Source organism: Artemia sp. Qi Xiang Cuo, unplaced genomic scaffold (genome assembly GCF_049724085.1).
Source record: "Artemia sp. Qi Xiang Cuo unplaced genomic scaffold, ASM4972408v1 HiC_scaffold_3122, whole genome shotgun sequence".
NCBI classification, from domain to species: Eukaryota; Metazoa; Arthropoda; class Branchiopoda; order Anostraca; family Artemiidae; genus Artemia; species Artemia sp. Qi Xiang Cuo.
In genome coordinates this window covers 7180-23453 of record NW_028300517.1, presented here as the reverse complement: position 1 = coordinate 23453, position 16274 = coordinate 7180, and the positions used below count along the sequence as shown (strand labels likewise).

The 16274-nt window shown below is 33.6% G+C and overlaps 1 non-coding gene across 1 annotated transcript; it reads right to left on the bottom strand.

Annotated features, from left to right (window-relative positions):
- Positions 1–12292: 12292 nt before the first annotated feature.
- On the bottom strand, positions 12293–12364 carry TRNAD-GUC (transfer RNA aspartic acid (anticodon GUC)). Its single transcript has one exon. It is a non-coding gene; the product is annotated as a tRNA-Asp (tRNA).
- Between the last annotated feature and the right edge of the window lie 3910 nt (positions 12365–16274).

Here is a 16274-nt window from a genome sequence, read left to right as displayed (position 1 = left end):
TCAGACCAAAAAATTCAATTTTTTAATATATTTTTTTTTTTCAGTTTAGAATCACTAAAGTTATTATGTAAACTGCAAAAATATTTATGATATATGAGCAATAATTTTAATCTTTTAATTCAAACTAACAAAATACCTGAAAATTTAAAAATTAGTTTTATTTTTTGTTAGGTTTACAATAAAGAACGACTCCTAGCCCTTGTTAACTGAAACATAAATAGGGATTATGTAATTTCCATCAGTATCATGGCTGCAGAGGTGTCTGAAACTATTACAATAGAAGAGAAGAAACGAAGAAAGAAGAAGAAACCATTACAATAAAGAACATTTCATGTTAAAGATTGATCATTGATGCCATAATCATAGTTTGTATCCAGGTCGTCTCTTTTTTATTATCCGGGTTGCAGCGGTAGCTAGTACAATAAAGAACGACACCTAGCCCATGTTAACTGAAACATAAATAGGGATTATTTAATTTCCATCAGTATCATGGCTGTAGTCCGGGTTGCAGCGGTAGCTAGCAACCTAGTAAGAGACGATCACGTCCAATGTTAAGAAATATAAAAACCCCTAACTCCTGAGAAAAGAGTCAGATCAAAACAAAAATTACACCATTAGAACCACCTTGTCCAAAACCCCAATTATGGAAACTTATCACTCTTTGGCTTGAATAACAAAGAAAATATATGGGCTTGAAAATCAAGAAAATTGACTTTAACCACGTTATTCTCCACAAACGGGATATTTTTTTCTTTCCGCTTGATTTTTCTCCTCAACTAGCTGGGCACTGGAAAATCGGAGAGAGCTGTATAATAGCTCATTTTAAAGGAAGTTGCAACATCTAGTCACTTTTGTTAATTAAAAATAAAATACTTTTTAAAGTAGAATCAATTTTGCAAAAAAAATGCATTTTTGATGTATTTTCATACGGCAGTCTTTTCAAAGATATTTGAATTTTGAAGCAATCAAATCCGGGTTGCAGCGGTAGCTAGCAACCTAGTAAGAGACGATCACGTCCAATGTTAAGAAATATAAAAACCCATAGTTCCTAAAAAAGGAGTCAGATCAAAACAAAAAGTACACCATTAGAACCGCCTTGTCCGAAACCCCTGTATAGGAAACTTTCTGTCCCTTGGCTTGAACAGAAAGGGAAATATATTGGCTTGAAAATCAAGAAAAGTGGCAGCTACTACAACTTTCTTCCTAAACGGGATACTTTTTTCTTTTTTTTTTCTTTGTTTCCAGAGATAGCTTGGCACTGGAACATCGTAGAGGGTTGTTCAATGGCTCATTTTAAAGGAAATTAATTGGATTAAAAACCTTTTGTAACTAAAATAAATTATTTCTAAAAGAGAATAAATTTTTCCACCAAAAACTGCATTTTCGATGTATTTTCACACTGCAGTCTTTCAAACATAATCGTATACCAGCGGTAAGATTTGAACCCACGCCTCCGAAGAGACTGGTGGCTAACACCAGTGCCTTGGACCACTCGGCCAGGTTGCCTCTCATAAATAATATATATGTGAATCCGGGTTGCAGCAGTAGTTATAATAAAGAACGACTTCTTGCCTATACTAAATTTTATACGCCGCTTAATTATAGTTTAGGTTAGTAATTCAACAGATAGCTTGGCACTGGAACATCGTAGAGAGTTGTTCAATGGCTCATTTTAAAGAAAATTAATGGGGTTAAAAACTTCTTGTAATTAAAACAAATTTTTTTTATTACATTAAGAAATTTTATTTATGTTCCTTAAGATCCGGGTTGCAGCGGTAGCTAGCAACCTAGTAAGAGACGATCACCTCCAATGTCAAGAAATATAAAACCCCCAACTCCTAAAAAAGAGTCAGATCAAAACAAAAAGTACACCATTAGAACCGCCTTGTCCGAATCCTCTATAAAGGAAACTTACCGCCCTTTGGCTTGAATAACAAAGAAAATATATTGGCTTGAAAATCAAGAAAATTGACTTTTACCACGTTATTCTCCACAAACGAGATATTTTTTTCTTTCCGATTTTTTTTCTGCTCAGCTAGCTGGGCACTGGAAAATCATAGAGAGCTGTATAATAGCTCATTTTAAAGGAAATTGCAACATCTAGTCACTTTTGTATTTAAAAATAAAATACTTTTTAAAGTAGAATCAATTTTGTCAAAAAAATTGCATTTTTGATGTATTTTCATACTGCAGTCTTTTCAAAGATATTTGAATTTTGAAGCAATAAAACAGTCCATGTAATGAACTCTATAGTAATAATAGCTACTTGTCTCAATAGTAACCGAAACTCCTGGAACCAAAATTTTCTTTTTTGGCTTAATCGCTAAAATTATTATGTAAACTGCAAAAATATTTATGATACCTAATCAGTAATAGTAATTTTTTAATTTAAACAACAAAAATACATGAAAATTCTAAAATTAGTTTTGCTTTTTGTCTCCTGGAAGAAATTTTTTTTTCATCTCAGTTCAAATTTATTATTGTATCCTGGAACCAAGCTTTTTTTGGTTTGTAACCCGTAAAGTACATATCTCCATATTATTGTCTCATAATTGCAATTATTTTAGTTTTCAGTCCAGAATCACTAAACTTATTATGTAAACTGCAAAAATATTTATGGTGTCTAACCAATAATACTAATTTTGTAATTCAAACAAGATAAATACCTGAAAATTTTAAAATTAGTTTTGTTTTATGCTAGGTTTTAGATACTCGACACGGGATTTTGTGTGCTTAATAATTTTAAACCTTGAAAAAATATGATCTCACGCGAGTGGAAAAAAAGAAAGAATAACCAAAAACAATATCAAAATAGAACAATCCAAATTTCTACTAATAGAAAACTTTACTACACAAAAAATAAAGCTAACATCCTGAAATATCAGAAAAGTTTATTTAAAAGAGATAAAAATGCCACCAAACGCAATAAAGCTCGAGCACGCGTAAGGATTGCTACTAAGATGTCTTGTGATCCAGGATTTAAGAAAATGAAATATGACAGAGCAAAACAGAGGTATCTTACGGATCAGGGGTATCGAGAAGGGAAAATTGAGACAGCGAAACAAAAGAGCAAGGAAAGGTATGATAACGATATAGATTACCGAAACAAACATAAGAAAAAAGTTGCTACCAGAATAATGGGTAGATACTGGGGTGACAAAAGCTATAATGAAAAAATTAAATTCTCTGCGAGGTTTTATAGTAAAGAACGACCCTTAACCCATGTTAATTGATCCGGGTTGCTGTTACATTAAAGAACGATCATTTAAATAACAAACCATTGCATACATTGGACTTAATTAGCTACTTGATTGTTTGAGGTTCGTCTCTTACAATTTCAAAGAAGAAAAAGCCGTAGGCTTTTTCCTCTTTGTAATCAGGTTCGATATCCGGGTTGCAGCGTTAGCTAGCAACCTAGTAAGAGACGATCACGTCCAATGTTAAAAAATATAAAAACCCATAGTTCTTAAAAAAAGAGTCAGATCAAAATCTAATAAGAGACGATCAGTCCAATGCTAAGAAATATAACAAAAGTCCTAAAAATAGAGTAAGATCAAAACAAAAGTACATCATTAGAACTACCTTGTCTGAAACCCTACTTGATAAATAATGAATGTCGTAGCTTTATATTAGAGCTATGAAGTGAATAGAAAAACACGAAATTACATTGTTGTTTCTGATGACGTCATGAAATAATATCATTGCGCCTTGACGTCAATAAAATCATTACGCTGTGACGTCATAATTACTATATAGGAAGCGTCAGAACTGTAAATGTTCACATTCATAATTACATAATGGTTTCAGTCAAGCAAGCTGCACGCAAGTTGAAAAAACAGTACTACACAAACAACAGAGATAGTACCTTGAAAAGAGAAAAGCAAAGGTATTCAACCGACCAGGCGCATCGAGAAGTAAAAATTGAGAGAGCAAAACAAAGGTATTCAACCGACCAGGCGTATCGAGAAGTAATAATTGACAGAGCAAAACAAAGTTATTCAACCGACCAGGTGCATCGAGAAGTAAAAATTGAGAGAGCAAAACAAAGGTATTCAACCGACCAGGCGTATCGAGAAGTAATAATTGAGAGAGCAAAACAAAGGTATTCAACCGACCAGGCGTATCGAGAAGTAATAATTGAGAGAGCAAAACAAAACAGCAAGATGTGTTATCACAATGATGAAGATTATAGACATGCATTTTACATTAAAAGACGATCACTGAAATAACAAACCATTCCATACATTGGACTTAGTTAGCTACTTGATTGTTTGAGTTTCGTCTCTTACTATTTAAAAGAATTATAATAAAGATCGAACTCTTCCCTATACTAACTTGCATACGCAACTTCACTATAGTTAAGATTACAGTATTTATATTATGCATCATTATAAAGTATAAAAAGTTCAAATGTTCGAAGATTATAGAGTTAAAAATTTTCCCACCCCGGGAATCGAACCCGAGCCTGTTAAGTGAAAGTTAACTATCCTAGCCACTAGACCATATTGAACCATAAAGAAGTATGATTTAAGAGCCATATGCGTATTATTATTTCACCATACCAATTATAATAAGGCCAAAACAAAATCGTCGACTTGCAACCTTACTTTTGACACATTAGTTAAATCTTCATCAGGCTTAAAAAATGTTTTGCTAGTTTTACATGAAAGAACGAACCTTAGTCCATATACAATAAAGAACGACACCTTGCCCATGTTAACTAAAACATAAATAGGGATTATGTAATTTCCAATAATATCATGGCTGTAGAGATGGCTGAAACCTAGTTACAATAAAAAACGATCATTGGAATAACAAAAATTGCATACCTTTGGAATTAGCTAGCTACTTGATTATTTGAGACTCGTCTCTTACTATTTAAAAGAAGAAAAAGCTGTAGGCTTTTTCCTGTGTGTAATCAGTTTATTATCATAGGCAGAGCGCTAGCACTGCCTGAGTAAAGAACGATGTGGGCACAATGTGTTTTTTTTTTCGGGTTGCAGCGATAGCTAGCAACCTAGTAAGAGACGATCACGTCCAATGTTAAGAAATATAAAAACCCATAGTTCCTCATAAAGGAGTCAGATCAAAACAAAAAGTACACCATTAGAACCGCCTTGTCCGAAACCCCTGTATAGGAAACTTTCTGTCCCTTGGCTTGAACAGCAAGGGAAATATATTGGTTTGAAAATCAAGAAAATTGACTTTAACCACGTTATTATCCCCAAAAGGGATATTTTTTTCTCTTTTTTTTTTTTTTTCTTTTCCACAGATAGCTTGGCACTGGAACATCGTAGAGGGTTGTTCAATAGCTCATTTTAAAGGAAATTAATTGGGTTAAAAATCTATAGTAACTAAAATAAATTATTTCTAAAAGAGAATAAATTTTTCCACCAAAAACTGCATTTTTGATGTCTTTTCACACTGCAGTCTTTCAAACATAATCGTATACCAGCGGTAAGATTTGAACCCACTCCTCCGAAGAGACTGGTGGCTAACACCAGTGTCTTGGACCACTCGGCCAGGCTGCCTCTCATAAATAAATATATATGTGAATTTGGGTTGCATCCGGGTTGCAGCGGTAGCTAGCAACCTAGTAAGAGACGATCACCTCCAATGTCAAGAAATATAAAACCCCCCAACTCATAAAAAAATAGTCAGATCAAAACAAAAATTACACCATTAGAACCGCCTTGTCCGAATCCTCTATAAAGTAAACTTACCTGCCTTTGGCTTGAATAACAAAGAAAATATATTTGCTTGAAAATCAAGAAAATTGACTTTTACCACGTTATTCTCCACAAACGGGATATTTTTTTCTTTCCGCTTTTTCTTTCTGCTCAGCTAGCTGGGCACTGGAAAATCATAGAGAGCTGTATAATAGCTCATTTTAAAGGAAATTGCAACATCTAGTCACTTTTGTATTTAAAAATAAAATACTTTTTAAAGTAGAATCAATTTTGTCAAAAAAATTGCATTTTTGATGTATTTTCATACTGCATTACATTAAAAGACGATCACTGAAATAACAAACCATTCCATACATTGGACTTAGTTAGCTATATAATAAAGAGCGAACTCTTGCCTATAATAGATTATCCGGGTTGCAGCGGTAGCTAGCAACCTAGTAAGAGACGATCACCTCCAATGTCAAGAAATATAAAACCCCCCAACTCCTAAAAAAAGAGTCAGATCAAAACAAAAAGTACACCATTAGAACCGCCTTGTCCGAATCCTCTATAAAGGAAACTTACCTCCCTTTGGCTTGAATAACAAAGAAAATATATTGGCTTGAAAATCAAGAAAATTGACTTTTACCACGTTATTCTCCACAAACGGGATATTTTTTTCTTTCCGCTTTTTCTTTCTCCTCAAATAGCTGGGAACTTGATAATTATAGAGAGCTGTATAATAGCTCATTTTAAAGGAAATTGCAACATCCAGTCACTTTTGTAATTAAAAATAATCCGGGTTGCGGCGGTAGCTAGCAACCTAGTAAGGGACGATCACCTCCAATGTTAAGAAATATAAAAACCCCTAACTCCTAAAAACAGAGTCAGATCAAAACAAAAAGTACACCATTAGAACCGCCTTGTCCGAATCCTCTATAAAGGAAACTTACCTCCCTTTGGCTTGAATAACAAAGAAAATATATTGGCTTGAAAATCAAGAAAATTGACTTTTACCACGTTATTCTCCACAAACGGGATATTTTTTTCTTTCCGCTTTTTCTTTCTGCTCAGCTAGCTGGGCACTGGAAAATCATAGAGAGCTGTATAATAGCTCATTTTAAAGGAAATTGCAACATCTAGTCACTTTTGTATTTAAAAATAAAATACTTTTTAAAGTAGAATCAATTTTGTCAAAAAAATTGCATTTTTGATGTAATTTCATACTGCAGTCTTTTCAAAGATATTTGAATTTTGAAGCAATAAAACAGTCCATGTAATGAACTCTATAGTAATAATAGCTACTTGTCTCAATAGTAACCGAAACTCCTGGAACCAAAATTTTCTTTTTTGGCTTAATCGCTAAAATTATTATGTAAACTGCAAAAATATTTATGATGCCTAATCAGTAATAGTAATTTTTTAATTTAAACAACAAAAATACATGAAAATTCTAAAATTAGTTTTGCTTTTTGTCTCCTGGAAGAAATTTTTTTTTCATCTCAGTTCAAATTTATTATTGTATCCTGTAACCCGTAAAGTACATATCTCCATATTATTGTCTCATAATTGCAATTATTTTAGTTTTCAGTCCAGAATCACTAAACTTATTATTTAAACTGCAAAAATATTTATGGTGTCTAACCAATAATACTAATTTTGTAATTCAAACAAGATAAATACCTGAAAATTTTAAAATTAGTTTTGTTTTATGCTAGGTTTTAGATACTCGACACGGGATTTTGTGTGCTTAATAATTTTAAATCTTGAAAAAATATGTCATAGTAAAGAACGATGTGGGCACAATGTGTTTTTTTTTCTCCATACTTCGTATCGGGCACTTCTTATCGAAGGAGTCGTCGCAGACACTTCAAAAAGGGCTTATTCGATTGGAAATTGGAGTGGCTAGCGCCCTTTTTAATAGTCGAAAGTGATTGGAGGGCAACTAGCCCCCCCAGGCCCATCATTCCCCCAAATACATCGATGTGGGCACAATGTGTTGTTTTTTTTGGGAGGGGGGTTTCTCCATACCCGGGCACTTCGTATCGAAGGAGTCGTCATAAAAACTTCGAAAAGAGCTCAATCGATTGGAAATTGGAGTGGCTAGTGCCCTTTTTAATAGTCGAAAGTAATTGGAGGGCAACTAGCCCCAAAGGCACTAAACAAAACAAACAACGTTGTACTACTGCAGTACGACCTCACACATAATGGTTACCTAATAAAGGGCCAACCCCGGCCCATAGAATCCGATTCAAGAGAAGTAACTATTAGTCACCTCCAACAAAACAGTGTTTAGGAATTTTACAATAAAGAACGACACCTAGCCCATTAAAAATGAAACATAAATAGGGATTATGTAATTTCCATCAGTATCATGGCTGTAGAGACGGCTGATACCTAGTAAAGAACAAACCATTACAGCATAGAACATTTCATGTTAAAGATTGATCAATGATGCCATAATCATAGTTTGTAGCCAGGTCGTCTCTTACTATTCCAATCAAGAAAAAGCCATAGGCTTTTTCCTGTTTGTAATTTCACATCATCCGGGTTGTAGTGGTACCTAGCATTACAGTAAAGAACGATCACTCTCCCATACTAACTGATATATGGTGGTTCCAGGTGTAGTCCCGGTTGCAGCGGTAGCTAGCGATCCGGGTTGCAACGGTAGCTAGCAATCCGGGTTGCAGCGGTAGCTAGCAACCTAGTAAGAGACGATCACGTCCAATGTTAAGAAATATAAAAACCCATAGTTCCTAACAAAGCAGTCAGATCAAAACAAAAAGTACACCATTAGAACCGCCTTGTTCGAAACCTCTATAAAGGAAACTTACCGCCCTTTGGCTTGAATAACAAAGAAAATATATTGGCTTGAAAATCAAGCAAATTGAATTTTACCACGTTATTCTCCCCAAACGGAATATTTTTTTCTCTTTTCTTTTTTTTTCTTTTCCACAGATAGCTTGGCACTGGAACATCGTAGAGGGTTGTTCAATAGCTCATTTTAAAGGAAATTAATTGGGTTAAAAATCTATAGTAACTAAAATAAATTATTTTTAAAAGAGAATAAATTTTTCCACCAAAAATTACAGTAAAGAACGATCTCTCTACCATAGTAACTGATATGTTACATTAAAAGACGATCATTGGAATAAAAAGTTATAATAAAGATCAAACTCTTCCCTATATCCGGGTTGCAGCGGTAGCTAGCAACCTAGTAAGAGACGATCACCTCCAATGTCAAGAAATATAAAACCCCCCAACTCCTAAAAAAAGAGTCAGATCAAAACAAAAAGTAAACCATTAGAACCGCCTTGTCCGAATCATCTATAAAGGAAACTTACCTCCCTTTGGCTTGAATAACAAAGAAAATATATTGGCTTGAAAATCAAGAAAATTGACTTTTACCACGTTATTCTCCACAAACGGGATATTTTTTTCTTTCCGCTTTTTCTTTCTGCTCAGCTAGCTGGGCACTGGAAAATCATAGAGAGCTGTATAATAGCTCATTTTAAAGGAAATTGCAACATCTAGTCACTTTTGTATTTAAAAATAAAATACTTTTTAAAGTAGAATCAATTTTGTCAAAAAAATTGCATTTTTGATGTATTTTCATACTGCAGTCTTTTCAAAGATATTTGAATTTTGAAGCAATAAAACAGTCCATGTAATGAACTCTATAGTAATAATAGCTACTTGTCTCAATAGTAACCGAAACTCCTGGAACCAAAATTTTCTTTTTTGGCTTAATCGCTAAAATTATTATGTAAACTGCAAAAATATTTATGATGCCTAATCAGTAATAGTAATTTTTTAATTTAAACAACAAAAATACATGAAAATTCTAAAATTAGTTTTGCTTTTTGTCTCCTGGAAGAAATTTTTTTTTCATCTCAGTTCAAATTTATTATTGTATCCTGTAACCCGTAAAGTACATATCTCCATATTATTGTCTCATAATTGCAATTATTTTAGTTTTCAGTCCAGAATCACTAAACTTATTATTTAAACTGCAAAAATATTTATGGTGTCTAACCAATAATACTAATTTTGTAATTCAAACAAGATAAATACCTGAAAATTTTAAAATTAGTTTTGTTTTATGCTAGGTTTTAGATACTCGACACGGGATTTTGTGTGCTTAATAATTTTAAATCTTGAAAAAATATGGTCTCACGCGAGTGGAAAAAAAGAAAGAATAACCAAAAACAATATCAAAATAGAACAATCCAAATTTCTACTAATAGAAAACTTTACTACACAAAAAATAAAGCTAACATCCTGAAATATAAGAAAAGTTTATTTAAAAGAGACAAAAATGCCACCAAACGCAATAAAGCTCGAGCACGCGTAAGGATTGCTACTAAGATGTCTTGTGATCCAGGATTTAAGAAAATGAAATATGACAGAGCAAAACAGAGGTATCTTACGGATCAGGGGTATCGAGAAGGGAAAATTGAGACAGCGAAACAAAAGAGCAAGGAACGGTATGATAACGATATAGATTACCGAAACAAACATAAGAAAAAAGTTGCTACCAGAATAATGGGTAGATACTGGGGTGACAAAAGCTATAATGAAAAAATTAAATTCTCTGCGAGGTTGTACCGAAGAACGCATAAGGACAAAGGGAAAAATTACATTCAGAAATACAAGAAGATGGCAAAAATGCAGGCTGATCTTTGTAAATTGAGAAACATTTTACGCATGTTTTATCAGGATCACGAAAAGTATTCGAAATTACAGATTAAAATTCTCTTTGAAAGAGCGGATGCTGTTGAAAAGTCGGCTAGAAATGCTTTGGCAAAGCTTCATGGCAATATCCAAAAGAAATGTTGTCAGTTTAACGAAAAGCTTCCAAGGTATGGATTGGCAACTGCGGAACAGTTTATAGATGCAATGGAAAATGTTCGACAACACAGTGAATATACGGAGGCGTACTTCTTAGAAAATTCGTATATTAATTTTGGAAGGAGCAATTGCAGTTTATGTAGCAGCAATAAAAATATATATACAAGCATACCTATCAACAGCGAAGGAAAAGCAATGTTTTTCAATTATGGCGAAAACGAGCCTGTTAGGGTTATTAGTAAATGTGTTTGTAAGACTAATGATTTAGAACAAATTCCTGGAACACCGACTCAAGAAAAAAGCATTTCTAACTGTGTTTTAAACAGTTCGTTTAGTTCTACTGAATATTTGGCAAAAAATTCTCTGTGTAGTAGAACACACTGTCCTGAAAAGTACGAGACAACTATTGAAAAATGCTCTAAAACTAGATCTGACAAGGAAATTATGATGGCTGAAGTCACCTATAACAATCTGAGTAAAAATTCAAAACCAAAAATTGGGCAGCAGGTTACTTGGCAATGTCACCCTGATATCTGCAAGCTCTATCCGACGGATATTGAATTATGTCAAATTCTTTTTGATATCCTTGAAAACAATATAGCATTAAAATTTTCAACTGACAAAGTGGTTAATTTCTACCTTGGCGGCTTGGATTATTGTGAAATCAATTACAGGGACACAAGAATTATAATAAAGATCGAACTCTTCCCTATACTAACTTGCATACGCAACTTCACTATAGTTAAGATTAGAGTATTTATATTTTTTACATTAAATCACTGAAATAACAAACCATTCCGTACATTGGACTTAGTCAGCTACTTGATTGTTTGAGTTTCGTCTCTTACTATTTAAATTACAGTAAAGAACGATCTCTGGACCATAGTAACTAATATATCAGGGTTGCAGCGGTAGTTAGCAACCTAGTAAGAGACGATCACGTCCAATGTTAAGAAATATAAAAACCCATAGTTCCTAACAAAGGAGTCAGATCAAAATAAAAAGTACACCATTAGAACCGCCTTGTCCGAAACCCTTGTATAGTAAACTTTCTGTCCCTTGGCTTGAACAGCAAGGAAAATATATTGGCCTGAAAATCAAGAAAATTGACTTTAACCCCGTTATTCTCCCCAAACGGAATATTTTTTGTTCTTTCTTTTCCACAGATAGCTTGGCACTGGAACATCGTAGAGGGTTGTTCAATAGCTCATTTTAAAGAAAATTAATTGGGTTAAAAATCTATATTAACTAAAATAAATTATTTCTAAAAGAGAATAAATTTTTCCACCAAAAACTACATTTTTGATGTCTTCACACTGCAGTCTTTCAAACATAATCGTATCCCAGCGGTAAGATTTGAACCCACGCCTCCGAAGAGACTGGTGGCTAACACCAGTGCCTTGGACCACTCGGCCAGGCTGCCTCTCATAATTTGGGTTGCAGCAGTAGCTAGCAACCTAGTAAGAGACGATCAGTCCTAATGCTAAGAAATATAAAAACCCAAAACTCCTAAACATAGAGTCAGATCAAAGCAAACAATAAGGAACGAACTGAACCCATAGTAACTTAAGTATTAAATCAAACAGTTCGTGGTCATAATAAAGAGCTGTGTAATGGCTCATTTTAAAGAAAACTGCTGTATATAGAATTATAATAAAGAACGACCTCTTGCCTATACTAATTTATATTAAAGTTTTGGTTAGGAGGTAGCTAAACTGAGTATCTTTTTAATTTTCAAGAAATATTGCTTTAAACTTAATATATTAAAAATTCTCTCCGACGGGGAATCGAACCCCGGTCTTCCGCGTGACAGGCAGGGATACTTACCACTGTACTATCGGAGACTTATAATATATAAGTTACAAATAAGTCATGATATTTAATTCCTTAATACATCTTTTTACATGTTAATCGGGGTTACAGCGGTAGCTAGCATCCTCCTAGCAAGAGACGATCACGCCCAAAGTTAAAAATGTAATAATCCGGATTGCAGTGGTAGCTAGCAACCTAGTAAGAGACGATCACGTCCAATGTTAAGAAATAAACAAATTACATTAAGAGACGATCATGGGAATAACAAACCATTGCATACAATGAAATTAGTTAGCTACTTTATTGTTTGAGGTTTTTACCCGGGTTGCAGCGGTAGCTAGAAGCCTAGTAAGAGACGATCACGTCCAATTCAAAGAAGTATAATAACGCATAACTCCTAAAAAAGAGTAAGATCAAAAAAAAAAGTACACCATTAGAACCGCCTTGTCTGAAACCCCTATATAGGAAACTTACTGTCATTTGGCTTTTTTTGCAAGGGAAATGTATTGGCTTGAAAATCAAGAAAAGTGGCAGTTACTACATCATTCTGCCCGAACGATGTTTTTATTTTTTATTTTTTCTTTTTTTCCACAGATAGCTTGGCACTGGAACGTCATAGAGAGCTGTTCAATGGCTCATTTTAAAGGATTTACTAGATCTAGTGCAATTTTTAATTCAATTTTTTTTTATATTTTAAATCAAATCAATTTTTCCACTAAAAACTGCTTTTTTGATGTCTTTTCATACTGCTGTCTTTTCAAAGTTATAATAAAGATCGAACTCTTCCCTATACTAACTTGCATACGCAACTTCACTATAGTTAAGATTACAGTATTTATATTATACATCATTATAAATTATAAAAGGTTCAAATGTTCGAAGATTATAGAGTTAAAAATTTTCCCACACCGGGAATCGAACCTGAGCCTTTTAAGTGAAAGTTAACTATCCTAGCCACTAGACCATATGGAACCATAAAGAGGTATGATTTAAGAGCCATATGCATATTATTATTTCACCATACTAATTATAATAAGGCCAAAACAAAATCGTCGACTTGCAACCTTACTTTTGACACATTAGTTAAATCTTCATCAGGCTTAAAAAATGTTTTGCTAGTTTTACATTTATCCGGGTTGCAGCGGTAGCTAGCAACCTAGTAAGAGATGATCACCTCCAATGTTAAGAAATATCCGGGTTGCAGTGGTAGCTAGCAACCTAGTAAGAGACGATCACCTCCAATGTTAAGAAATATAAAACCCCCCAACTCCTAAAAAAAGAGTCAGATCAATACAAAAAGTACACCATTAGAACCACCTTGTCCGAAACCTCTATAAAGGAAACTTACTGCCCTTTGGCTTGAATATCAAAGAAAATATCTTGGCTTGAAAATCAAGAAAATTGATTATAATAAAGATCGAACTCTTCCCTATACTAACTTGCATAGGCAACTTCACTATAGTGAAGATTACAGTATTTATATTATATATTATTATAAATTATAAAAGGTTCGAATGTTTGAAGATTATAGAGTTAAAAATTTTCCCACACCGGGAATCGAACCCGGTCCTCCTAAGTGAAAGTTAACTATCCTAGCCACTAGACCAAATGGGACCATAAAGAAGTATGATTTCAGAACCATATGCATATTATTATTTCACCATACCAATTATAATAAGGCCAAAACAAAATCGTCAACTTGCATTTACAGTAAAGAACGATCTCTCGCCCATAGTAACTGATATATGGTGGTTCCAGGGGTAGCTGCAATCCGGGTTGCAGCGGTAGCTAGCAACCTAGTAAGAGACGATCACGTCCAATGTTAAGAAATTTAAAAACCCATAGTTCCTAAAAAAAGGAGTCAGATCAAAGCAAAAAGTACACCATTAGAACCGCCTTGTCCGAACCCATGTATAGGAAACTTTCTGTCCCTTGGCTTGAACAGCAAGGGAAATACGTTGGCTTGAAAATCAAGAAAATTGGCAGCTACTACAACATTCTGCCTAAACGGGATATTTTTTTTCTTTATTGTTATAATATAGAACGTAATTGACTTGTATATAAACAGATTGTAATCGTCTCTTACTAGGTTGCTAGCTACCGCTGCAACCTAGTAAGAGACGATCACGTCCAATGTTAAGAAATATAAAAACCCCTAACTTCTAAAAAAGAGTCAGATCAAAACAAAAAGTACACCAATAGAACCGCCTTGTCCGAAATCCCTACAAAGGAAGCTTACCGCCCTTTGGCTTGAATAACAAAGAAAATATATTGGCTTGAAAATCAAGAAAATTGACTTTAACCACGTTATTCTCCACAAACGGGATATTTTTTTCTTTCTTTCTTCTTTTCCACAGATAGCTTGGCATTGGAACATCGTAGAGAGTTGTTCAATGACTCATTTTAAAGGAAATCTCTAGATCTAGTGCTATTTGTACTTAATTTTTTTTTAATTAATTATTTTTACGAAAAACTTAATTTCTTAATTTCTTATTTGCGTTCTCTATGGGCACTAGCTCCACATTTTCCTGTCTTGAACTGTTTCATTAATAGCGTATATAAGGCAGTATCAAAATGTAAGATTATACAACATATTAATCTACTAAAAGTCGAGGGCTCGTACAAGGAATACAGTAAGGAGTGAAGTCTGTCTCATAGTCACTGAAACAACAGGGAAAAGAGAAAGAGGTCTGTGTTATAGTATGACGTCATACGATTCGGGTTGCAGCGGTAGCTAGCAACCTAGTAAGAGACGATCAAGTTCAATGTTAAAAAATATAATAACCCATAATTCCTAAGAAATAGTCAGATCAAAACAAAAAGTATACTATTAGAGCCGCATTGTCCCAAACCCCTATATAGTAAATTTTCTGTCATTATGCTCAAATCCGGGTTGCAGCGGTAGCTAACCTAGTAAGAGACGATCACCTCCAATGTTAAGAAATATAAAACCCCCCAACTCCTAAAAAAAGAGTCAGATCAAAACAAAAAGTACATCATTAGAACCGCCTTGTCCGAATCCTCTATAAAGGAAACTTACCGCCCTTTGGCTTGAATAACAAAGAAAATATATTGGCTTGAAAATCAAGAAAATAGACTTTTACCACGTTATTCTCCACAAACGGGATATTTTTTTCTTTCCGCTTGATTTTTCTCCTCAGCTAGCTGGGCACTGGAAAATCATAGAGAGCTGTATAATAGCTCATTTTAAAGGAAATTGCAACATCTAGTCACTTTTGTATTTAAAAATAAAATACTTTTTAAAGTAGAATCAATTTTGTCAAAAAAATTGCATTTTTGATGTATTTTCATACTGCAGTCTTTTCAAAGATATTTGAATTTTGAAGCAATAAAACAGTTCATGTTAATGAACTCTATAGTAATAATAGCTACTTGTCTCAATAGTAACCGAAACTCCTGGAACCAAAATTTTCTTTTTTGGCTTAATCGCTAAAATTATTATGTAAACTGCAAAAATATTTATGATGCCTAATCAGTAATAGTAATTTTTTAATTTAAACAACAAAAATACATGAAAATTCTAAAATTAGTTTTGCTTTTTGTCTCCTGGAAGAAAAATTTTTTCATCTCAGTTCAAATTTATTATTGTATCCTGGAACCAAACTTTTTTTGGTTTGTAACCCGTAAAGTACATATCTCCATATTATTGTCTCATAATTGCAATTATTTTAGTTTTCAGTCCAGAATCGCTAAACTTATTATGTAAAATGCAAAAATATTTATGGTGTCTAACCAATAATACTAATTTTGTAATTCAAACAAGAGAAATACCTGAAAATTTTAAAATTAGTTTTGTTTTATGCTAGGTTTTAGATACTCGACACGGGATTTTGTGTACTTAATAATTTTAAACATTGAAAAAATATGGTCTCACGCGAGTGGAAAATTTTACAGTAAAGAACGATCTCTCGCCCATAGTAA